Source organism: Maniola jurtina, chromosome 5 (assembly GCF_905333055.1).
Source record: "Maniola jurtina chromosome 5, ilManJurt1.1, whole genome shotgun sequence".
NCBI classification, from domain to species: domain Eukaryota; kingdom Metazoa; phylum Arthropoda; class Insecta; order Lepidoptera; family Nymphalidae; genus Maniola; species Maniola jurtina.
Genome location: NC_060033.1, coordinates 14,657,139 through 14,683,918, shown reverse-complemented (window position 1 = coordinate 14,683,918; position 26,780 = coordinate 14,657,139). Strand labels below are relative to the sequence as shown.

At 38.0% G+C, this 26,780-nt stretch overlaps 1 protein-coding gene across 1 annotated transcript in view; it reads right to left on the bottom strand.

The window, feature by feature from the left end:
- LOC123865067 overlaps positions 1 to 23,626 on the bottom strand; it is a 182,737-nt gene extending 159,111 nt beyond the window's left edge. The window contains exon 1 of the mRNA XM_045905900.1: positions 23,396 to 23,626. The gene's annotated coding sequence lies outside the window, so the exon portion shown is untranslated. The remainder of the gene's footprint in view (positions 1 to 23,395) is intronic.
- Positions 23,627 to 26,780: the final 3,154 nt, after the last annotated feature.

Sequence of the window (26,780 nt, the reverse complement as noted above, 5' to 3'; positions counted from 1 at the left end):
TTATGTTCAAGCGCTTACCTATAGTGAATAAAAAAAAACCCCTGCTTTTCTGAGTGATGCTTACAATAGAAAGGTGAAAGAGGAACCAGGTCAAAAGTACTTGGGCACATAGTCCAAAATATAAACAGGTTTACATTCTACTAGCTTATGACTACACAAATTTCAAACCCTTATTTGACTTCTATAGGGGTTGAATTTTCAAAATTCCTTTCTTGGCGGCTGTTTACGATATAGCTATCTGCATGTTAAATTTCAGCTTGATTCCTTCAGTAGTTTGAGCTGTAACGTTAATAGACGGGTTAGTCAGTCAGTTACCTTTTCCTTTTATATAGATTTAAGTATTTAGAAGAGTTTTTCAGAGCGATTAACCCGCTTACGCGGCCGCACCTCCTATGGCACCCTCGCAGTCTTATGTATCAGTAACAACTGTCGAAGCCGGGAAATTTATGGACTTCCTCTTCCCGAAGTGAGACCTCCCATTCTGTGTTCTTTTGGTCGCAAATAAACAATCACTCTGTTTACAAAGTATTACAGGGGACTTGACGGTGCTCGAGTCTGATTTATGTACATTTCATCGTGTTTTATCTTGAAATAAGCTTATTATAAGGGACTTACGAGCTTTTGTTTGATGTTATGAAATAAGTTCTTCCAATTTTGGAAATAGACGGCATATTGTATAAAAGTGTAAATTAAAAATTTATAACACCCCCGACAAGTGAAGGTTACAGTAACTAGAAAAGAGCTGATAACTTTAAAACGGCTGAACCGATTTTCTAGGATTATAGCTAAGAACACTTTCGATCAAGCCACCTTTCAAACAAAAAAAACTAAATTAAAATCGGTTCATTAGTTTAGGAGCTACGATGCCACAGACAGATACACAGATACACACGTCAAACTTATATAACCCTTTTTTTTGGGTCGGGGGTTAAAATGGTATTTATGGGCATACTTATACTAATTAACGATGATTTAACTAATACATATTTCTATAGTTTACATAAGATTTTAAAAAATAAGAATAAGAAATGTTTATTTGCTAGAATATGGTATTAGGTATATATGTTACGGGCAACGTGATTAATTGGACATTATTAATAAGGACCGGCCATTATTAATAATTCCCGACGGCCCGTGGTCCATGTAATAAATCAGTGTTTGAGATAGCTTGAATTTATCACTTGGACCGGGCTGTATGAATAATTCCCTACTTGTAGCCGGGCAATGTGATAAATTGGACCGCGGCCGTTGGCAGGGGCGCGACGTGCGGGGGGAGGGCCTTAGGTTAGGTTAGCTAAGGTTAGGTTAGGTTAGCTCCTCTGCCATTGGCAGAGGAAGCTCGAGTCACCCACTGCTGGTCATAAGATTATCGAAGCTATCCATCCCATCCTCGAGGATTGGACGAAGAGGAAGCATGGAGCACTCACGTTCCACTTTGTACAGGTTCTTACGGGGCACGGGTGCTTTGGAAGATACCTGTGCAGGGTGCCGCGAAGAGAGCCCACAGAGGAAAGCCACCAGTGCGGTAGTGTCTCAGACACGGCACAACATACGCTGGCAGAGTGCCAGGCGTGGACGAAGCCTCGCCAGTCCCTGGTGGATATTATGGGGCAGGAGCTCACATTTCCCGCCGTGATTAAATCCATGGTGGACAGTGACAGAGCCTGGCAAGCGATGGTCTCCTTCAGCGAGGAAGTAATGACGCAGAAGGTGGCAGCGGAGCGGCTGAGAGAGGAAGCCGAAAGCTCTCATCCCATGCGCTGCAAGAGAATCGGGCGCAGGCGAGCTGCACACGACCGTCGCTTGCCCCCTTGAGTAGGGCCTCCGGGTAATAGACACGGGGAGTCTGTTACCCGCGGGAGAGTAGGTCCTCGAGTTGGAAGGCAAGCCCTTGTTTCCAGCGAGCCTTAAACGGTGTTGGGGCCCCTTTTAGTCCCAGAGCTGTGCCTGCCTTGGCGGGCACCGTTAGCCGGGTCGCAGTTCAAAACGCTCGTGTCCCTGTGCCCAGCAACAACGATTGAGACGGTAAGCCGTGGGGTTTTAGTCGTTAAGAGTCCGACATAACCACCTCGCCTCGCCGAGCACGGTGGTATCCATGAGGATTTTCCCACGTATAAAAAAAAAGCTTAGGTTAGGTTAGGTTCTTTCATTTAATTAACAAAAACACTACAGTTCACCTATTTTATTACTTTGCCCAAGACAGGGTGGGCATTATTCATAATGGCCGGGAAAAGTGATTAATTATGCTGTTTTAATCACATTGCCTTATTGAGTCGGGCATTATTAATACAGACCTGCCCTTATTAATAGTGCCCGGACTTATCAAATTGCCCGTAACATATACATTGGTCTAAAATCGCATATTCTGCCAAGCATGGCGTGCAAAACTTATTGAATTTATTTAGTACTAATTAATGCCCGCAGCTTCGCCCGCGTGGATTGGTCAGATCCCCTGCAGCATCAGGATTGAGGAGTTGGACTCCAAATTTTTTATGAAACAATGTCGCAAAGTTCCTCTATCGATTAAAAAAGAAATGACGAAAATCGATTCAGAAATCTCGGAGATTTCGGTGTACATAGGTAGAAAAACACAACTCCCTTTTTGAAAGTCGGTTAAAAAAGTAGCCTATGTTACTCCCTGGTCAATTCTCTACTTGTCTGTGAAAATCCCGTCAAAATCGGTTCAGCCGTTCCCAAGATTAGCCTTTTCAAACAGACAGACAGACAGACAGACAGACAGACAGACAAAAATTTTAATAACGTGTGATTCAGTCATAGTATCGTTCAAATAACCATATGACCTTAATATGCGGTAGTTATTTCGAAATTACAGACAGACACTCCAATTTTATTTATTAGTATAGATATCATGTCAGCATACATGCATTTATTTAGTACTAGCTGATGCCCGCAGCTTCGCCCGCGTGGATTGGTCAGATCCCCTGCAGCATCAGGATTGAGGAGTTGGAATCCAAATTTTTTATGAAACAATGTCGCAAAGTTCCTCTATCGATTAAAAAAGAAATGACGCAAATCGGTTCAAAAATCTCGGAGATTTCGGTGTACATAGGTAGAAAAACACAACTCCCTTTTTGAAAGTCGGTTAAAAAAGTAGCCTATGTTACTCCCTGGTCAATTCTCTACTTGTATGTGAAAATCCCGTCAAAATCGGTTCAGCCGTTCCCAAGATTAGCCTTTTCAAACAGACAGACAGACAGACAGACAGACAAGGCAGACAGACAGACAGACAGACAGACAAAAATTTTAAAAACGTGTGATTCAGTTATAGTATCGTTCAAATAACCATATGACCTTAATATGCGGTAGTTATTTCGAAATTACAGACAGACACTTCAATTTTATTTATTAGTATAGATATGATTTCATTATGGCATAAATTATATAGGTATATAGTCGAAATTGTCAGGTATAAACCGACTTTTATAGGTATACTACTTCATACCAATCAACAGCTTCAACCTTTGAAGAGATACACAGTTAAATTAATAAAAAAGGGTAAAAGCTAACTGATTCATGGCAACTGTGATCCTGATGTGTGCTGAATGCGAGCTGATTCAGCTGGCATTCAGCAATCTCTATGGCGCACGCTCATTATCACACGTTCCTAGATATTTGCAAGCGAAGCACTTTACTGTTCGAGATGATGTATGTCTGATATTTGCATTTCTACGGGAATTCCACAATTTACTACTATAAAATATAATATGTTACAAAAAAGGATTGGTGACCTTAGGATTATTAAGAGAAAATGGGTACAAAATCTTGAGGTAAAGTCATGAAAATTAGCATAATATAGTATCCTACTCGTGATCGATTTTCTAACCGAATTTCAGCCGCAGCGGCCGAAGATCAGGTCAGAAGACCAGATCGGCTCTAGATGTCTTCGTATGAGACATAATAGTGCACAATAAGTGTGCGTTAACGCGGGCGCAACTCTCCTCAACGGCAAGTGGACAGCAATCCATAATCGAAGAGAGATCAGGCGCAGCACCGACGGTACGTATCCTACGTACTCTACTAGGCATGAGGATGTAACACGACTGATCAGTAGTTATTAGTAAGTACTGGTAGATGGATTTGTTGACAGTTTTTAGAGTTTCGTACCTCAAAAGGAAAAACGGAACCCTTATAGGATCACTTTGTTGTCTGTCTGTCCGTCCGTCCGTCCCTTGTGTCTGTTGAGAAAACCTATAGGGTACTTCCCGTTGACCTAGAATCATGAAATTTGGCAGATAGGTAGCTCTTACAGCACAAGTAAAGGAATAAATCCCAAAACCGTGAATTTTTAGTTACTTACATCATTAAAAAAATTAAAATGAATATGAATAAAAGATAACTATACCAAGTGGGGTATTATATGAAAGGGCTTTACTTGTACATTCTAAGACAGATTTTTATTTATTTTTACGCATTATAGTTTTTAATTCATCATGCAAAATGTCGAAAAAATACCCGAGTACGGAACCCTCGGTGCGCGAGTCTGACTCGCACTTGGCCGGTTTTTTTCTAGGTATCTGTGCGTTGGCCAACTCTACATCCGGATCCTCGTCATACGCAGTCGAATATGCTAACCACTAGGTGAACAGACCAACGGGGCAGTTACGTGCATGTAGGCACAATACGATACGAGCAGAATTTACGACCATTTCTAAACCGGTCATGTGCAGCAACAATTGCGGCCGATTGTACTGAATTTGAAATATTTGCCAATAAATCTACTGGAAAACCACGTTATATTGAAAATGCGGAATACGCGCCGACTGCCGCGGAATATAGAGCAGCTGACCTTTTAATCTGATCCTTAGATTCTCTATTTTTAACCCCCGACCCAAAAAGAGGGGTGGTATAAGTTTGACGTGTGTATCGGTGTATCTCCTAAAATAATGAACCAGAAGCTTTCGGATGGGACATTTTTTTCCATCCTAATATACAATCATGTCGGTGGCTTATTTGCGCAAAATCTTCATAAATTATAGCCTATATATAATCTTGTTTCCATAGGTGAAAACCAAATAAAAATCCATAGTTTCTGCGATAAGCCTAACTTAGCACGGCGAATTTTCAATGTAGGTATCACACTTATAAAGGCAAAAGTTCGTGTGTATGTTTGTTACTCTGTCACGCAAAAACTACTGAACGGATTTGGCTGCTAAGAATGGAGATAGACTATACCCTGGATTAACACATAGGCTACCTACTTTTTATCCCGGAAAATCAATGACTTCCCACGGGATTTTCAAAAAACCTACATCCACGCGAACGAAGTCGCGGGCATCAGCTAGTATATAATAGTGTAATATCATCTTCAGGTACTTACCTGCTATTTGCAATGCGTACAATTTATTTATGCGAAACCAATCGGAAAACCTACTGTATTCTACAATAACGAGTTCACTTGAATACAGTTCGGAACAGTTGAATGATAAATGAATGTAAATCGGAAATAACTCAGCAGTTATACGAATACCTATATCTGTTTGCAGTTCTCTCGATTTATAACAAAACTCGTTTGTTCAACTCAATATTGGCAGGTTACCAACATTTTTTGTTTTATCTGAGTTTTGATTTTTTTTTAACTGGCACGCATATGATAGCGGTGCCAAGGTGTGGAAGCCTCAATAGCTCAACGGTTATAGGAGCGGACTGAAATCTGAAAGGTCGGCGGTTCAAATCGCACCCCAAGCACAAGCTTTACGCTTAGTTGGAGGGGAAAGGGGAATGTTAGTCATGATTTATTAGAACATTTCGGAGTTATGCACGTTTTAAGGAAACATTAAAATTTTAAGGAAAAGGATAATTAACACATAGGTACTTGAGAGTTATTTATAATGTTTTTCTAAGTGTATTAGGTATTTTTAAAGTTTCACCACGAACTCAGATTTACATAAAAACTTTAAAACTACACGTTTTTATTGCTCCGAAATTTTTACAGACATCTGAAAAACCACAGACAGAGTTTTTAAAACTTGTCTACAAAATTTCATTGAGTTTGATTGGTTAATATTCAAATGAAAACTAAACTACGACTGTGTGGGAAGCGCTGGGCCGGAGCACGCTAGGCGTCGAAATATCTACTTCTTTTAGATAAAATACGAAAACAATAAGAACAAAGAAGAGAAAAGTCCGATTGGACCAGACAAACAAATTAGAAACTCATTTGAACGCTTGGGTATTCTCAAAGCACACTAATTACTCTAGGAGTACAAAAGTAACCTGCACCCTGCTTTGAGGCACAAAATGGAATACGTGACGGTCCGAACTTCACCTCTCGTAGCACTACGGTAGAATGACAGCTACAATGTCACGATCGCAATCACCTCTGATTGGATGACGCTCGCTCACTATTGGTCACAATGCATTGTCGCAACAAGAATACCATAAATACAGCCAATCGAAGCAATTGCGATTGTAATAATCATTGATGCAGGTTTTCTTCATGCAACTGGGTCGAAATATCGATAATTTATAATCATCTTATTAATCTAGGTAATCATCATCATCATCAAGCCATTGCCAGCCCACTACTGAGTACAGCTTGAAATGAAATGAGAAAGCTTAGATCGTAGTCTGCCATGCTTACCCAGTGCGGATTGGCAGATTTCATACACCTTTGAGACAATAAAGATAATTCTTAGGCATGCAGGTTTCTTTATGATGTTTTGCTTCACCGTTAAAGCAAGTGATATTTTATCCGGGCATGCACCTCTGAATAGTTAGAGGTGCATGCCCGGGATCGAAGCCCCGACCTTCTAAATATTTTGCATTAGAATGGATAAATTATTATAAAGACCTATGAAAAATAAAAGTCGAATCTTTCAAGTTTTTCAGCCCATTTGTAAAAACTTCCGAATCTCCTAAAAGCACGTAGAAATTGATGTACTTAACTGAATTAAGGTCGAAGACCTCAAAAGGACATAAATTAATACAAGATGACTTAACTTCTGGCGATAGGGAGCCAACCCGGATCCATGTCGTTGGATTGCAAATGAGGCCATTTAGCGTGATCGGAGCGGCATTTTGCATTTGCAAACGCTTGTGTTTTAGATAACTTTGAAAAAATAAAGCTTTCACGTATAGATCGTGGTTTCTTTCAAGGCTTGGTAAAATAAACTGGTTAAGAAAACACACCGTGAGAACCAAGCCAATTTATGAGCAAACACTACAGATTGTAGGCAAACGAAACAGGCTATACTTACTTATTAACTGTCTAGCCTCAACCAACATCTTACTAAGAAACTACTACACTAAACCGAGGAAACTTAAGAGAGTTGTACGCATGATAACATCAATGTTTGTTAAACAAACCTTACTGCCTAGCACAAGCTTTACGCTTAGTTGGAGGGGAAAGGGGAGCATTAGTCATGATTAACATGGCAACGGGGCCAAAGGCCTCAAAGGAACATAAATTAATACAAGATGGCTTAACTTCTAGCGATAAGGATCCAACCCCGATCCATGTCGTTTGGATTGCAAATGAGCTCATTTAGCGTGATAGGAGAGGCATTTTGCATTTGCTAACACTCGTTTTTAGCTACCTTTGAAAATACGGCTTTTAGATAAGGGTACCCACCCAACGTAAGATAAAATAACTTAATAAGTAATAACTTAAAATTTAAAAAACCCCCGATACACAAACCTCTATAAGAAAATTAGAAAATAGCTGATAACTTTCAAACCGCTGAACCGATTTTCTTCGATTATAGCTAAGAACACTATCGATAAAGCTACCTTTCAAACAAAAAAAAAACTAAATTAAATACCTACCTAATAAACCTAAACTAAAAAAACTAAATTAAATACCTACCTAATAATTAATTAATATATTATAGATACCTACACACGTTAAATAACACCTCTCTTTTTGGGTCGGGGGTTAAAAATAAGAAGCCTTCCTTCAAAAAGTTACCCTTTCATTGACATAGCAAGGATTGGCAACGCTCCATCCTTTTTACCCGGACAATGGTAGCATTTTATACGAATAGAACCATTGAAGTCGATTTAGTATAATTTTGGTAGTACGTGGCTTTGAATACGAAACTGTACAAACTCATAACACAGCCTAAACACTTCATACAGTCGGTCGACGGAAACGTCTACGAAGATCAATCCTGTGGGTCACAAAGCAGAAGAGGAAGTAAGGTACCTCCCCTCCTAAGGGGAGGTACCATAGATATGTATTTATTTGGATTTCTGTGGGAGGTACCTAATTCCTGAAAGGCCGGCAACGCATGGGTGGCGGTACCTCTGGTGCTGCAAATGTTCATGGGCGGCGGTAATCACTTAACACCAGGTGACCCGCCTGCTCATTTGCTCGCTATTTTTTATTTAAAAAAAAAAAAGAAATTATAGCGACTGGCAGGATTAGGTATTCTAGTCACACTATGACAAGGCGAAAGTTTGTGTGTATGTTTGTTACTCTGTCACGCAAGAACTACTGAACGGATTTGGCTGAAATTTGGAATGGAGATAGATTATACCCTGGATTAACACATAGGCTACTTTTTATCCCAGAAAATCAATCAAGTTCCTACGTGTGAAAATCTATCCACGCGGACGAAGTCACGGCCGTCAGCTAGTAATTAAATATATTAAAAATACAATTGTAAAATTGTGAAAAGAGGTAGATAATTAAAAATACTAATGTAATAAAAAAAACTAAACGCCATCTATTCTTACACGAATGTAATTCGAACATTCAGGCTTTAATAAAAAAATAGTAGCGTCGAATCACACACGGCGCGCAATTTACACAGCCTTTTGAATATTTCATGAAATATTCACGCTCTCTTGCGCTTCCCATCGAATTAGGTTCTAGATCATTGTGATGTTAACGAACAATAAAGGCCAATTATATTTTGTTTAGTCCAATAACTTTTATTTATTTTGGAGAAAGAAAAACTTTCATTTTTTGGGTTCCGTGCCCGAATGGTCCCAACGGAACCCTATCACTAAGCCTCCGCTGTCCGTCTGTCCGTCCGTCTGTCTGTCAGCGGGATGTATCTTGTGACCAGTAATAGATAAAGAGTTGAAATTTTCATGAAATGTGGATTTCTATTGCCGCTATAACAAAAAATAATAAAAATTTCAAAATGGCCGCCACAAAAATTTTAGAAACATTAAAGTGTTATTTATTGTTCGATGGTACGGAACCCTTCATGTGGGAGTCCGACTCGCACTTGACAGATTTTTTGAATTGTGCCGCATTGTAGGTAATCCCGGCACCTCTACCACTTGGATATAAGCTAAAAAGTCTCAAGTAGAAAAACAGCTGGAACAAGCTGTGTCATGACGTGTGGCACAACCCGAAAAAATGTCCCAGCTCAGCATAATGCTGTATGTCTGCACAAACACTTCATACAGCTAACTTTCAGCTCTGACCATGTCAAATAAGTGTGACATAAGGTAGATAAGATTTGTTAGTCATATTATGCTAGGTATATATAACATTATTATTATATGATAAAAACTCGATCAATACTTCTTAAGCGGTAGTTTTTTCCAAAAACTATCTAGTAAATCATGTTATGATTTAAAAATATCTAATTAAAAAGTAAAATCAAGAGTATGGTAACCATTTTTTTTTCGATTCATACTTTTCATGTTAAGGAGGAGCTCTAATATTTAAAAAATGGTAATAGTAGGTAATGTTAACTACTGAAAGTTACCGCACATAAAGTTTATTTTTAAAATGGCTGTGACAAACAAACCGACAGAGGAATTGAAACGGACTGGATGAAACTATAAGGATTCCTTCTTTTACTAGGGAACCCTGAAAATGACGAGCGTGAATTACACACGGCATGAAGAAATTTACACAGGCTTTTGAATATTTCATGAAAAATTCACGCGCTCCGCGTTTCCCCATCAAATTAGGATCATTGTGATGTTTTAACGAACAATAAAATGCTCGTATTTATTTTATGCCAATAGCTTTTATTTAGTACTAGCCGATGCCCGCGACTTCGCCCGCGTGGATTTAGGTTCTTCGAAATCCCGTGGGAACTCTTTGATTTTCCGGGACAAAAAGTAGCCTATGTGCTAATCCAGGATATTATCTATCTCCATTCTAAATTTCAGCCAAATCCGTCCAGTAGTTTTTGCGTGAAGGAGTAACAAACACACACACACACACACACACACACACACACACACACACACACACACACAAACTTTCGCCTTTATAAGATTAGTGTGATGTGATTACTGAAATCATACCTTCGTGGCATAAAAATTGTTTACTAGACTATGAAAGTAACTCAATTTTTTATGTAGGTATTCCGTGAGCTCTATGAATCCTTTACACAATATCTTTATACAATTTCGTCACAGATCATATTAAATCCATATCTCTACACAGAAATAAATTAGAAGTTTGTCTGTCTATGATTTTGAATTTACTTTTTGTTCAATAATAAAATAGGTAGGCAGAAAACGTTAAGATGAAGAAGAAGTTCTAGAAACTAATATGTTTGCGTCTGTGATCTGCCATACTTCCTGTAAAATATTTTGTTTCAAAGTTACACGGGATCTTCAAAGATTTACATAGATAATTTTTTTTTTTAATTCCGTGCAACTTTTAACCTACATAGTATTGGCGTCACTCAGAAACGCAGGTATTATTTAAATATTTTTATCGAATTATTGGAATGTCCTCCCATAACCAACACAAAAAACACAAGTTCAATGTGTAGAGGTTATCCGAGAGTTTTAATCTAAAAAAAACTAATGCCAAAATAAATAATTTAATTAGAGCGCGAATTGCTATCACAACATCTAATTATTCAGTTTACAATCCAAATACCGAAAATATGCGATATCGCGCCGAATCTCAGAAGGAGACTAAACTAAAACCTTCAAAACACCCGTATTTATGCAAGTTCAATCTTGGTGGCCTCCTAGCAACAGATTGTATGACATCGAATGAGCCAAATATCGATTTTATCAAACTACCTGCATTAGATAAATCAATAATTTTATATTATTGTTGACAATTCAAATCAATTTTTAAAAGTAACCTTACAATAGATGGTTTTACTGCGATCGCAAAGTCCCCAAATGATTTTAAAAACCTTATCCATGCGGACAATATCGCGAGCATCAGCTAATAAGCCTATGTGTAGCCTGATGCAAAACCGATTCTCAGAATTTATAGCACTATCCATATAAATTCTCTATAATCGAAGCATGGCAGAGCGGAATATTCCCCTAGCTAGATCCTTTGATGTTTGACAAAGCTCGGTACCTGAATATTTGCTGTATTTGAACAGCGCAATTCCCCAACAAGGGTATATCCTGACACATAGTACTAGATGATACCCGCAAGTTTATCCGCGTGAATTCAGGATTTTAAAAATCCCGAGAACGTGGATGTTTTGCCTATCATAGATTAAGGATTTACCTAGAAATCTACTTTGTTCCTGAGTGACATAGGCTATATTTTATTTTCAAAAAATTAGAGATCCATACGAAAATTGTAATAAGCTATCGCTAGTAAATAAATAAGTGTAAATTAAAAATTTACAACACCCCCGACAAGTGAAGGTTACAGTAACTAGAAAAGAGCTGATAACTTTCAAACGGCTGAACCGATTTTCTTGGATTATAACTAAGAACACTCCCGATCAAGCCATCTTTCAAACAAAAAAAACTAAATTAAAATCGGTTCATTAGTTTAGGAGCTACGATGCTACAGACGGATACACAGATACACACGTCAAACTGTTGGATCGGGGTTAATAAAAGTAAAAAACTCTTTGATTTTCTGGGATAAAAAGTAGCTTGATAAATTAACAACCATTCAGGTTTTTGAAAACTTAAATTTACGCGGACGAAATCGCGCGCATCAGTTAGTTTATACTTAATGTAAGTAAGAAATCCAATTATTTGCCTTTTTAATAAAATATTGGGTAAAGCTAAATAGAACTAAGTTCTAGTTTTACAAATTACACAGAAACTTCGACTTCACCAGTTTTACGCTTGACTTTTTCTATTAGGTAATACCAATCGTAGAAGTTTTCTAATTTAACTTTAGAGTTGAATTCATTTCCAACATGTCTCTAGTTCCACTGCAACTGGTTGAACTTAACGATTCAGTTATATATAATAGCGTTTAAGTTTAAACTTTACAAAGCCAGCCCAGTTTTGCTATTGAAAGTCATAACTACAGCCAAACTAGAAATCGTAATAGGCTCGTGACTCCTAGATCCACCCCTCAGGGACGTCCTAAAATCATTTTTAGGGTTCCGTGCCTCAAAAGTAAGTCTTTTTTTTAATCCATACTAATCCATACTTAATATTATAAATGCGAAAGTGTGTCTGTCTGCTACCTTTTCACGGCCCAACAGTTTAACCGATTCTGACGAAATTTGGTACAGGGTTAGCTTATATCCCGAGGACGAACATACTTTTTATCCCGGAAAATCAACGAGTTCCCACGGGATTCCCAAAAATCCATCTGCATGACCGATTTGTATGTTTGGTACCGAGGTAGCTTGCGTCCCTGTAATTGACATAGGCAACTTTTTATCCCGGAAAATCAAACAATTCCCACGGGATCTTTAAAAACCTAAACCCACGCGGACAAAGTCGCGGGTATCCACTAGTTCTTTATTTTATGACGGGGCTTAATCGCTTCATGATTATGTCGCCCCCATGAGCAAATCAACTTATATTAAACTAGCTGATGCCCGCGACTTCGTTCGCGTGGATGAAGATTTTTTAAAAATCCCGTGGGAACTCTTTGATTTTTCGGGATAAAAAGTAGCCTATGTGCTAATCCAGGGTATAATTTATCTACATTCTAAATTTCAGCTAAATTCGTCCAGTAGTTTTTGCGTGAAGGAGTAACAAACATACACACACACACACACACACATACAAACTTTCGCCTTTATAATATTAGTGTGATCTTAATCACTAATTTAAAAAAAAAAACACTATTTATGAGTATTATTCGTACTAAAATTACTGGACTGCAAATAGTAATTCACACAACTTCCTCGCCTGTTTCGATAGGGGCAAGCTAAGAAGCTGTTGCACATCCTCACATCCATGTGTCGAGGAGCACACGTCGACGCAGAGCCGCGCTCCGCTCACACTCCGTCAGCACGTGTTGGACATCGTCTATGACTCCACAAACTGTGCAGTTTGGGGAGTCAGTTATACCCATTAAATATGTGAACTTGCTCGACGGAATATGACCAGAGCAGTTTGAGTAATGCAACTACGTATTTCCTCTTAATTTTGTCAAACCATGGGCACCGAAGAGGCAAAAGTAAGTCATAGTCGTTTATTCAAATCTTGTACTATTGTACACTTTCTGACTGTCAACCAATGATGTAGTGGTGATAAATAATAATTAATTACGTAACCTTAAAACAAAAACTACGAGGTTCCAAACGCGTCCGATTGTGAAGAGTCTGTAAAAAAAGGAACCCATATAGGATCACTTTGTTGTCTGTCTGTTGTGTCTGTCGAGAAACCAATAGGGTTTTTGAAGAATTGCTTTGTCTAGACGTCTTCGTCGTCCGACTGTATGAAGTATATCTAGGCTGTGCTTATACCACAGTGTAAAGAGAGATAGAGTAGTCCGACACGTTTGATACCCATCAACATAAAGGCCCTATGTGCCAGTTCAATTCGCTTCTTCGTATTGCTCTTACTCTAAAAAAAATCAATTAAAATTAAATTTTTACAGTTTCGGAATGCCTTTCCTACCGAGAAAAACCAGGAAGAAACTCGGCGGTTGCTCTTTACAAAGATTTGATATACAATATTATGCCATGTACTTATAAAAGTCCCACGCATTGCTGGAGCGAGTTGCAGTTCAAAGGATTGCTCTGTCTAGACGGCTACGTCGGTCCTCTGTATGTTTCCTTACTCTGTGGTATATACACAGGATGTAATCGTATGTCACAAGAGAGGCGTTGAAGATTAATAGCTTCCGTATATGGGCAATCAATTTTATTTACTCATAGTGACTTAGGACCGACTTGAACATTGAGTTAGATAAGCATAGAGCAGCAGACTTTATACATCACGAGTCATAAAAGTCCCCATCGAGAGGACTAGATACTAGACACACAAGTGTGACGATCGTAGTCACCTCTCATTGTGATACTCTCTTACCGGCTAAATTCAAAAATTCAAAATTCAAAATATTTTTATTCAATTAGACTTTTACAAGTACTACAATAATAATTCAACTTTTTCTACAATAATAACATCATCAGGGCTTCGATCACACCAGGTACACACCCCTAACTTTACTGAGTTATGAGTTAGGTACATTTAAAGGAATTAAATATCACTTGCTTTATGGCGAAGAAAAGTATTGTGAGGAAACCTGCATGTTCTCTTTAATATTCTCAAAAGTGTGTAAAGTCTGCCAATCCGCATTAGACAAGCGTGGCAGATTATTGCCTACACCCTTCTGATTTTGAAAGAAGACTCGTGATCAGTAGTGGGCCGGCATCATAATTATTATGATGAATCTCGGAAGTAAGAACAAAAGTTGGTACATTTCTGAATAAATACCTAAATCTATTTATTTTACTCATGCTTCATTACTAACCGCAAGGTAGGTGCTAAATCCGATTCCAATTGGAATTTATCAGAATCTTTAATTAATTCTCCCGTAGGATGTATCTTGAGTAGGTACCCAAGGAATTTACAAATCTCTAGATCCACCGGTTTAAGCTGTGCGTTTTTTGTCAGTTAGTCAGTACTATTTTATACGATAGAAGAATACCCGTGCGGTCTATCGTCATTTAATGAAGGAGAAATAGTATGACTGATGAACATAATCTTGTCTAAGTTCATCATTTTGCGGGACATTCAAGCTGATCTAGCAATATGACAACTCTCGGGGCTGAGAAATACGTTTTCCAGGATTCCGGAGAAAATGATTCTTTATCGCTTCTCTAACTGATGGAATTCGTGAATCGCAAGTCAAAGAAATGTATAAAGCAATCAGTAACTTGGACGAAAGGAAAATATCTTTGAAACTGAGAAATTAATTCCTTTATTTATTCTTCTTCTTACAATTCCTCGACTGCAGTGAAGCCGAATAGAGTAGGTATATTTACATGCTCGCAAAATTTATAACACCCCCGACAAGTAAAGGTTACAGTAACTAGAAAGGAGCTGATAACTTTCAAACGGCTGAACCAATTTTCTTGGATTCACTCAGAACACTCTCGATCAAGCCACCTTTCAAAAAAAAAACTAAATTAAAATCGGTTCATTAGTTCAGGAGCTACGATACCACAGACAGATACACAGATACACACGTCAAACTTATAACACCCCTCGGGGTTTAAAAAGAGGGTGCAACGTATGGCGAGCAAGACACGAGCTACGAGTACCTGTGTGTTTAGTACCTATGAGATTTTACATCTCACCAAAATTAATAGAAATTAAGCGTCGAAACCACAGTTCACGACAGGGAACTTCTAACAAAAAGTTGAGGCTTCAACGTCATTGACCAGCGTCAAATGTTAGTGCATTTGACGCTGGTAGCCTAAGGTAGACCTATTTTTTCTATGATTTCACGTCACCATAGCCTAATATTCGACATGTCGTCGATTCAGGATCAAACCGAGAGCTCATTCACTCTAGTTCACTCTGTCGAAATACAACAACGTCAAAGTACAAGTGTAAATTAAAAATTTTCAACACCCCCGACCAGCGAAGGTTACAGTATCTAGAAAAGAGCTGATAACTTTCAAATGGCTGAACCGATTTTCTTGGACTAACTAACTTGGACTTGGATCCAAAGTAGCTGAGTTATCCAAAACCTCATTTTCAAATAAATAATAATGTATATCTAGGCAACGTCCATCTTGACAGCTTGACATTTGTCAATTGACATAATATTAAGAACCTAACGGTTATCTAACCTTCTTTTCTACAAGAAAACTAGAAAAGAGCTGATAACTCTTAAACGGCTGAACCAATTTTTTTGGATTATAGCTAAGAACACTCTCGATCAAGCCACCTTTCAAACAAAAAAAACTAAATTAAAATCGGTTCATTCGTTTAGGCGCTACGATGCCACAGACAGATACACAGATACACAGACACACAGATACACAGATACACACGTCAAACTTATAACACCCCTCTTTTTGGGTCGGGGGTTAAAAATTGATTTCATTTGATTTCAAGTTAAAAAGTCAGCACCACTGATTTTTATTTCGTAACGCTTCCACTAAATCCCCTGGCTAATGGGAAACTTAGAAGGTAGATATCGACAGATTATGCGTGACATGTCGACTAACCCCCATTATCTTGTCTGGTTGTGTATTGATTGGTTAATATTCAAATAAAAACCAAACTACGTTTATTTGGAATGTGCTGGGAATAAGGGTTATTTCTCTTAACGGCGAGTGCCGTGATGAAAAATGTGTATATGCACGGTTATGTACGTACAAAGATACCAAAATGGTTATTCCACCTCTAAGCTGGCAGCAAAAATCCTTTACAAAATGTAAAATGAAATTTCCGGGTTTAGAGAAATCCAATTTCTCAGAGTGAGGATTACAGAACGGGACACCGTCGCACAGCGTTACTGGTTGGTGTGGATCGAAGATTGCATTTGATCTGACTGGAGAGGAAATGTTGCAACCAAATAGGTACGTCTGAAAAGAGCCTTTTTAACCCCCGACCCAAAAAGAGGGGTGTTAAAAGTTTGACGTGTGTATCTGTGTATCTGTGTATCTGTCTGTGGCATCGTAGCGCCTAAACGAATGAACCGATTTTAATTTACTTTTTTTTGTTTGAAAGGTGGCTTGATCGAGAGTGTTCTTAGCTATAATCCAAAAAAATTGGTTCAGTCGTTTAAGAGTTATCAGTTCTTTTCTAGTTTTCTTGTAGAAAAGAAGGTTAGATAACCGTTAGGTTCTTAATATTATGTCAATTGACAAATTTATGTCAAGCTGTCAAGATGCCTTCACTTGTCGGGGGTGTTATAAATTTTTAATTTACACTTGTACACAATTAAACAATGCACTCGGTCTGTCTTTCGAACGCGGCCAATTTTAAACTTACGAGTACCTTTACAAGGATCTATAAAAGGAAATGCTGACTGACTGACTGATATATTAACTCAAAGCGCCAACTATTGGACGGATTATCATCACCTCTCTGGCGCAATGGGGAGCGATGTGGTCTTATGGGAGGTGCAGGGTACGATTCCCGGCAAGGGTTTAGAATTTTATAATTTCTAAATCATTGGTCTGATCTAGTGAGAGGCTTCGGCCGAGGCTAGTTACCACTCTACCGACAAAGCCGTACCGCCAAGCGATTTAGCGTTCCGGTATAATGCCGTGTAGAAACCAAAGGGTTCCAGTTAGCCCGCTTCCATCTTAGACTGTATCATCACTCACCACAAGAAGAGACTGCAGTCAAGGGCTTACTTATATTTGAATAAAAATAATACAAATAAAATAAATGCTCGTATTCATATAGTATAAAAACATTATTGTAGTTTTTTCATCCAGAATATCACAAAATATATCTACACAATAATAGTTAATATTGAGTAGATATGTTTTCTCTCTACTCACTATACACTCACTACACTTACCTGAAATAGGTACCCTTTATTACAAGCGATGTAGCAACACTTTGTAAGAACAAGCCTTATACTAGACACAAACCAGAACAGCAAAAGGTTTCTCTGTAAAATAAAATAAAAGATCTCGAGAGTGGCAAGTGTTGAGCCTTTCAATTACACTAAGTGCGCTCTAAGCCTTATTTCTGTTTTGTTTGATGACAACTTACAGCTGATACCTGTTCATAGAGAAAGCTCTATATTTTAGGGGTCCGTACGTTAAAACGAAAAAGGAACCGTCAGAGGATCACTTCGTTGTCTGTCTGTCTGTCTGTCCGGCCAAGTGCGAGTCAGACTCGGACGGTAAATCAAAAACTATTGTGCATAAAAATAAATAAAAATCCGTTTTATAATGTACAGGTAAAGCGCTTTCATATGATATCCCACTTGGTATCTTACTTTAAAAGTTGAAAATACTAATTTTATTTGCTCATGACCACATTTTTTTTGTGATGTAACCATAAATTTACAGTTTTCGGATTGTTTCTTTTACTTGTGCTATAAGACCTGCCTTACTGCCAAACATGATTCTAAGTCAACGGGAAGTACCCTATAGGTTTCTTGACAGACACGACAGACAGGCAGACAAACAGCCAACAAAGTGATCCTATAATGGTTCCTTTTTTTTCTTTGAGGTACAGAATCCCTAAAAAATATTAAATAGTTTAAAGTGTTACTTTTTTGTCAGCTGTACTTTTAAAGCAAGTAATTGGAAGCAGGCGTTATATTAATTTCCGACAGCGCCCGGTCCTCAGCCCCTCAAGCGAACTATGTTTAGTTAGGATTTCAGATTTTCCACTAAAAATACATTTTATCCTTTGAGTTAACAAGTTTTACTTATTTTTGCCCTTTTAATTATTTAATTATAAGTCAAAAGTGCGCGCCTGGGATCGAAACTCCAACCTCCCGGATAGGAAGCGAAGATCTTAACCACTAGGCTATCACCACTTACCCACGCACAGGAATTTATATGCATAAAAGGAAAAGCTGACTGACTGACTAATCTATTAACGCGCAGCTCAAACCACTGCCGGATCGAACTGAAATGTATGCAGATAGATAGCTATAATGAAAATCTTTTATGAAGTGTTTTTGCTTATAAAACCACCATACCAGGTTTCCATGAGTTGAGGAGCACCGCTAGCGCTCAAATACACAGACAGACAGATATGTGACAGATATCGATTCAGGATCAAACGGAGAGCTCACTCACTCCAGTTCACTCTGCTCCTAGTCATACTACACAATGAACAAATGCAACAACAGTGGTAGTGGCTGGAAAAAAGGTCACTTCGTTATGCCTTTGTGTAGAACTAGGCATTGTCAGTTGAGAGCCTCTCTTCTTTGTTCCTTCATGTCTCAATTACTCTAGACAAGTCTAGATTTTGTTTTGTATGAGCAAAACAAAATCTTAATTTTGTATTTATTTTCTTTTGTGTATTTTTAGGGTTCCGTACCTCAAAAGTAAAAACGGAACCCTTATAGGATCACTTTGTTGTATGTCTGTCTGTCTGTCTGTCCGTCTGTCCGTCCGTCGTGTCTGTCATGAAAACCTATAGGGACCGTTGACCTAGAATCATGAAATTTGGCAGGTAGGGGAGGTCTTATAGCACAAGCACAGGAATAAATCTGAAAATCGCGAATTCGCTCGGCGCTTTAGAGCTTCTGGGGTAGGTAAGGTTTGTCACTCGTATCATGTCATTGTCAGTTCGCCGTAACAAGGCCAATCTACTCATGTGACAAGGCTGTGAAGGCCGCGTAAAAGGGTTGATTTATGCTAGACCGTGCCGGACCCGAGCCGTGTCACGTTTGAGGCACGTCTGACGCGCAGATGATCCATGGATTACAATTTTGTATGAAGAAACGTAACGGAGACGAGGCTCGGAAGTCTCGGACATGGCACGGTCTAATATAAATTTTTCGAACCGTGGTTAATGGACGTGGCAAGGCTCGGGCCCGGCACGGACTAGCATTAGGGATGATTTATGCTAGACCGTGCCGAGTCCGAGCCGCGCCGCGTCCGAGACATACAGATCGGAAATGATATTAAGGTCACATTAGTGATTAGACCGTGCCATGTCCGACCGAGTCTTCCGAGCTTCGTCCGTGTTACATTTCTTAATACAAAATTGTAATCCGAGGATCGTTGGCGCGTTGGACGTGCCTCGAACGTAGCACGGCTCGGGCCTGGCACGGTCTAGCATAAATCTATACCTAATAAATAAAATTGGAGTGTCTGTCTGTAATTTCGAAATAACTACCGCATATTAAGGTCATATGGTTATTTGAACGATACTATAACTGAATCACACGTTTTTAAAATTTTTGTCTGTCTGTCTGTCTGTCTGTCTGTCTGTCTGTCTGTCTGTCTGTCTGTTTGTCTGTCTGTCTGTCTGTCTGTTTGAAAAGGCTAATCTTAGGAACGGCTGAACCGATTTTGACGGGATTTTCACAGACAAGTAGAGAATTGACCAGGGAATAAAATAGGCTACTTTTTTAACCGACTTTCAAAAAGGGAGTTGTGTTTTTCTACCTATGTACACCGAAATCTCCGAGATTTCTGAACCGATTTGCGTCATTTCTTTTTTAATCGATAGAGGAAATTTGCGACATTGTTTCAAAAAAAATTTGGAGTCCAACTCCTCAATCCTAATGCTGCAGGGGATCTGACCAATCCACGCTGGCGAAGCTGCGGGCATCAGCTAGTCATCCATAAATCATCTTACGCAATTGAGCGAGAAGCTACTTGTTTTTCCTATACCCATATAGAGGGCGCTTTCCGTCATTAATATACTCGTAAGTAACGTAACTTTTGCACGTAAAAGTGTATATATTATCTTATACGATAGTACGGAACCCATCGTGTGCGAGTGCGACGTGCACTTGACCAGTTGAAGCTTCTAGAAATTCGAAATTCGACCTCGTACTAGAAAACTCTGACATTCGCAAGTAAATACTAAATCTAAGAAATTGACCGATTACTTCCATCCAGTCCATTTTATCCGACCAAGAAGTCATTTATAACTGTAGGCGACATAAAACAGCATTTGAAAATCAATGTGTTACCCGCACATACATTAAAACCAACCTTATTTTGAAACACACAAGGTTTAAAATACGTTTCCTATTCATTCAATAGAACAGTAAAAGGCTTTCCAAATCCGAAGATATCGAGGTATTTTTCATCTAGAAAACCTAACCTAGAAAGCTTTAGGTAAAGTGAATTAATGATACAGTATTTCTGGGGCACCAATAGATATAACAATAACAAGTAAATAAATACGTAGGCAATAGCTTTTAAGTGAACTATTTTACGTATCTACAATAAATACAACGACAAAATAATTAATAAGTATGCCATTGAAATCTCCTGGACCAATTATTTTGATAGGCTTTTGCTGAAAGTAGAATAATTCATTTCAGAGAAGTTACCCTAGCGCGCTCCCCATACAAAAGTAGTTCAGTTTTCATTCAATACTAGCTGATGCCCGCAGCTTTGCCCGCGTGGATTGGTCAGATCCCCTGCAGCATCAGGATTGAGGAGTTGGAATCCAAATTTTTTATGAAACAATGTCGCAAAGTTCCTCTATCGATTAAAAAAGAAACGACGCAAATCGGTTCAGAAATCTCGGATATTTCGGTGTACATAGGTAGAAAAACACAACTCCCTTTTTGAAAGTCGGTTAAAAAAGTAGCCTATGTTACTCCCTGGTCAATTCTCTACTTGTCTGTGAAAATCCCGTCAAAATCGGTTCAGCCGTTCCGAAGATTAGCCTTTTCAAACAGACAGACAGACAGACAAAAATTTTAAAAACGTGTGATTCAGTTATGGTATCGTTCAAATAACCATATGACCTTAATATGTGGTAGTTATTTCGAAATTACAGACAGACACTCCAATTTTATTTATTAGTATACTTAGATTATTTTCAGTTAAAAAAACCACAGACATGAATATCAGTTTCTAGAACGTACCTATCCACAAAATTTCATTAAATGAGAACCAAACTATATTTGTTTGGAGCGTTCTTCAAATAAACTCCTCGTAAATATGCAGAAATCAAAAAAAAAATGTCTAATTTTCGAGCCTTTCTCGTTCATACTAAATAACAATTTATAGAGTTACTCAAAAGAACCAAATTATGTAGAGCCACAAGTAGGGTAAACAACTTTTTTACTTACTCAAATAATATCTTTTTAACCGACTTCGAAAAAAGGAGGAGGTTCTCAATTCGTCGGAATCTTTTTTTTTTAATGTATTACTACCGATTACTCTAAGACGCCTGGACCGATTTGATTTTTTTTTTGTTTGAAAGGGTATACTTTGCAGGTGGTCCCATATAGATTTGGTGAAGATCTGATAAATATCTTCGGAGATGGAGAACAGAACTCCTCAATGGATAACCTCCTCAAGTCAGTTTTATTTTTCTTTTGAAAATTTTTAATGATCACATCACACATTCATTGAAAGAAAAGTAATGGCATACAAAAATCAAGAATAGTCAACAGCCAACGACGCGTGTTTCAATAACCCAATTTCACAAATCTTTGAATCATCCATAGCATCCATACTAACTACTATAGTAAATGCGCAAGTGTGTCTGTTTGTTATTTTTTCACGGTCAAATCGCTGAACTGATCTTGATAAAATTTGGCACTGTTTTTGGCACAGAGACCTAGTTTGCAGTCTAAAACCTTTTAAAACGTGTAGCATGATAATCCTCTACATACATATAAAACAGTAGGTACCGTGACTGACTGACTAACAGATAACGCAGTAAGCTAAACCGGTGGACTTAGACATTGGAAAAGCAGGAGAAATTCTATAGGGAAACGGATTTAGAAAATTTCACCTGGATCCTACACAAACTATGTTTCAGGAAAAAACTTATATTCATCTTTCCTGTCTATCCAAATAAAGTTTTTATTTACGGTCTACAACATTAGTCCAACGGATGGAAATCAAACCTGGGGACGCCTTAGTTTCAGTTCACTGAGCTATGGAGATTTCTAAATTGGCCAAAACATAAGTCGACAAAATTATAGCTAGGTTTTAACTTTGTTAGAAAAAATATACCTAATAACTGAAAAATGTAAAATAAAAAGATTCCGATGAACTGAGAACCTCCTCCTTTTTTGAAGTCGGTTAGAAACTAATTGCTAAATAATACTAATCTAAATATTGCTTAAAATTTCTTGTCAGTAGTGAATTTAAAACAAAACCTTAAGCAATTTGTATGGAATGATATAATATTAAACTCGAAACGGCAACATTTTCAACAAGTGTAAATTAAAAAATTTATAACACCCCCGACAAGTGAAGGTTACAGTAACTAGAAAAGAGCTGATAACTTTCAAACGGTTGAACCGATTTTCTTGGATTATAGCTAAGAACACTCTCGATCAAGCCACCTTTCAAACAAAAAAAGACTAAATTAAAATCAGTTCAATACCTAGTTTAGGAGCTACGATGCCACAGACAGATACACAGATACACAGATACATAGTTACACAGATACACACGTCAAACTTATAACATCCCTCTTTTTGGGTCTGGGGTTAAAAAGAAAACAGTGAACTTAACTGAAAATAATTTTTTATTTGACTATAGCCAAACTCTACTTATTTTTAAACAATGATGAGGCATGTATGAGTTAATATGCATACATCAAGTTTTTTGGCTTACGAAAGTTTGAGTCAAACACGAAAAATCCATGCGGGCAAAGTCGCCGGCAAGAAACAGTTTAAAAATAAACTTACCGAGTCTTGAAGATTCAATGCGTTTCTTAACTAGGCTAACGCCAGTTAGCGTCCGACTAAAATATTCATAGGTTATTTTCAACTGAAATTATTGGCAACGGGCACAAAATACCTAATTTCACTTTCAACTTCACAACACAGATTAATCACGACACAAGCATCTGAAAAGTTTCGGAAGGGTGGAATTGTATGACCGAGCTCCTGAATCGAGGCGCGTCCACTCCCGTCGACGGTCGGGACTACACTACTGAAACTTCGCTGAAAATATTACGGTGATCTTCTGAAGTTGATTGGTATAGCGCTGTCTTTGTCTAGAGGTCGGGAAAATTGCTGAGTGCTGAACGCTATCATGGTAGAGTCTTTTATACTAAAGCGCGGCAGCCATAACTCTTCTGCGAATTTTCTTGGGCAACTTTACATTTTCTTGTTTCTTTTGCTTCCTGCTCTCGATTGGTCGACGACGATCTAATTTTATTCATTTATTTATTCCATTACAAATTAACCCAATCCCACCTGATGGTAAGTGATGATGCAGTCAAAGATAGTAGCGGGCTAACTTGGAATGGGTGTGGCGGTTTTTATTAACACCCATACTCCTTATTGGTTTATACACGGCATCGTACCGGAACGCTAAATCACTTGGTGTAACGGCTTTACGGTATAGCGTGGTAACTAGCCACGGCCGTAGCCTCCTGCCAGCAAATCTGAAACTTCGCTGAAAATATTACTGTGATTTTCTGAAGATGATTGGTATGGTGTTGTCTCTCTCTAGAGATTGGAAAAACTGAGTGCTGAATGTTGAAAAGAACAGCTATTTTCTATCATGGTAGAGTCTTTTATATTAAACCGCGACAACCCTGTCTCTTCTAAGAATTTTCTTGGGCAACTTTACATTTTTCTTATTTCTTGTACTTTGTGGTCTCTATTGGTTGACGATCGGAACTATACTACTAAAACTTCGCTGAAAATATTACGGTGTTCTTCTGGAGATAATTGCTATAACGCTGTCTTTGTCTAGAGGTTGGAAAAACTGACTAACGCTGTCTTTATCTAGAGGTTGGGAAAACTGCTCAATGTTGTTTACGTCGGTTCTCTACCATGGTAAAGTCTTTCATACTAAAGCGCAATAATCCTGTCTCTTCTAAGAATTTTCTTGGGCAACTCTACATTTTCTTGTTTCTTGTGTTTCTTGTATGTATTTCTTACTTTCGACTGGTATCGAATTCGCTCTCGAATGGTCCAAAGTCGAATAAGCCAACCTTTAGACCAATGAGCTAATTTAAAAAAAAGTCGTAACATACAACAAATATTGGATGAATAGATACATTAAATAAATAATTCCTTCATAACAGGCACATTCCTCATTTGTATCATTAAGACATAGCGGAGGCCTTTTGATGTTTTAGACGCAACAATTAAGTACGTCTTTGACAAAAGACCTAAAGTCCGACGGAAGAAGTCGCCACTTAGGGCTGTAATGAGTAATCTTTACTTTGGGACCATTACAAAATAACATTTCGAAGAAATACTGTACTTAACTAAAGAAATAAAGTCGAAAGTCACGATCAAAACAAAAAAGAACTTATTACCTACTTACAATTTATAAAAAACGTTTTTAATGGCCTATTAGAACATTGTTACTCAACTGTATAAAAAAAGGTATATTTGAATATCATTTATGTTACGCAAATGAAGCATATAGGTAAGAAATATTATGATTTTCAATATTATTAAAATTCCGTTTCCATGCGTCCCTACTAAAAGTATCGCGATGTTTAAGTTCTATTTGCGTATTTAGGCAATTTAACCTTTTCCCCACATTCCACATTGGATATGGCACCATATACGTAAGCCGATGGATTTAAACACGATTATGTTCAGAGAGCGTTATGACGCGATAGCGTTTTACGATATTACAGGTACGAAGATATACCGGAAAAACAAAAAGAACATAGAACTAAAAAAACCGGCCAAGTGCTAGTCAGACTCGCGCACCGAAGGTTCCGTACTCGGGTAATTTTTCCGACATTTTGCACGATAAATCAAAATCTTTTATGCATAAAAATCTGTTTTAGAATAAACAGGTAAAGCCCTTTCATATGATTCCCCACTTGGTATAGTTATTTTACTTTGAAAATTGAAATTTATTTTAATTTTTTTAAAATATGTAACCACAAATTCGCGCTTTTCGGACTTATTCCTTTACTTGTGCTATAAGACCTAAAAACCTGCCTTTCATGATTCTAGGTCACCGGGAAGTACCCTATAGGTTTTCTTGACATACACGACGGACGGTCAGACAGACAGATAGACAGACGGGCCGGTTTTTTTCCTTCCACATGCATATTGCATATCCATAATATACGAGTAGGTATGTCTAATGCCCAACATGCGATATAATGCGATTCGCACGCCAATTAAGTATTTATTGATCCTAAGTACATAAGTCGAAGGCCAGAAATCTACACGCAAGTTCCACACACAACTGTACAAAATTTCAACACAAACGGATGAACGCTGAACGAGATAGAACGAACAGACAGGTGGACAAATATTAATATTTATATATTATAAGAAGAATTATATTATAACTTTTATAGAAAGTAATTGATTTCTCTCGTTTAAACAAAAGTCCTCATAAATTGCAATATAACAATTTCGATCGTAATTAATTGGTATCACTGTCAAAATTAATTAAGTTGTCTTCATAATTAAAATGGAAGTGGGTACCTATAGCAGAATGACTCGTGATAATAATTATTAATTAATTATTATTATTCCGGCTGTAATTACGTGGTACCTTGCATTTGCAATAGCTTGCATAAGCATTGTGAACTGAGTCCCTTTGAAAAAGGACCCCAGCTGGATTCGAAACTAGTCAGGCTTACGAAGACTAACTATGTAGCACCAGGAGCATCTAAATTTACATATTATTATTATATCATATGTTTTTTTTAAAGAATATTAGCTATGCTAAACAAGACTAATATTCCCCCTTTCCCCTCCAATTAAGCGTAAAGCTTGTGCCAGGAGTGGGTACGACAATAGTGCAATTGGCACAGGGGTGGGGTTTGAACCGCCGACCTTTCGGAATTCAGTCGGCTCCTCAACCGTTGAGCTATTGAGGCTTTAAATACATTATTCAAAATTCTGTTATACAAACTGAACAGACAGACAGGTTACAGATTGAAAGTTAAATATGAAAGTCCACTTTGCAAACATTGCGTTAAACATCAGAACTCGTTAAATCAGAAAAAATAACAGAAAAAATTTGTAGCACCCCAAGAAACAGCTATCCACTTTCCCTTCTTCTTATTCGCATAAAATAATTTTCCCGCCCTTGAACATATTTTATCGTGATTTAGAATTGGACAGTAAGCGCCGT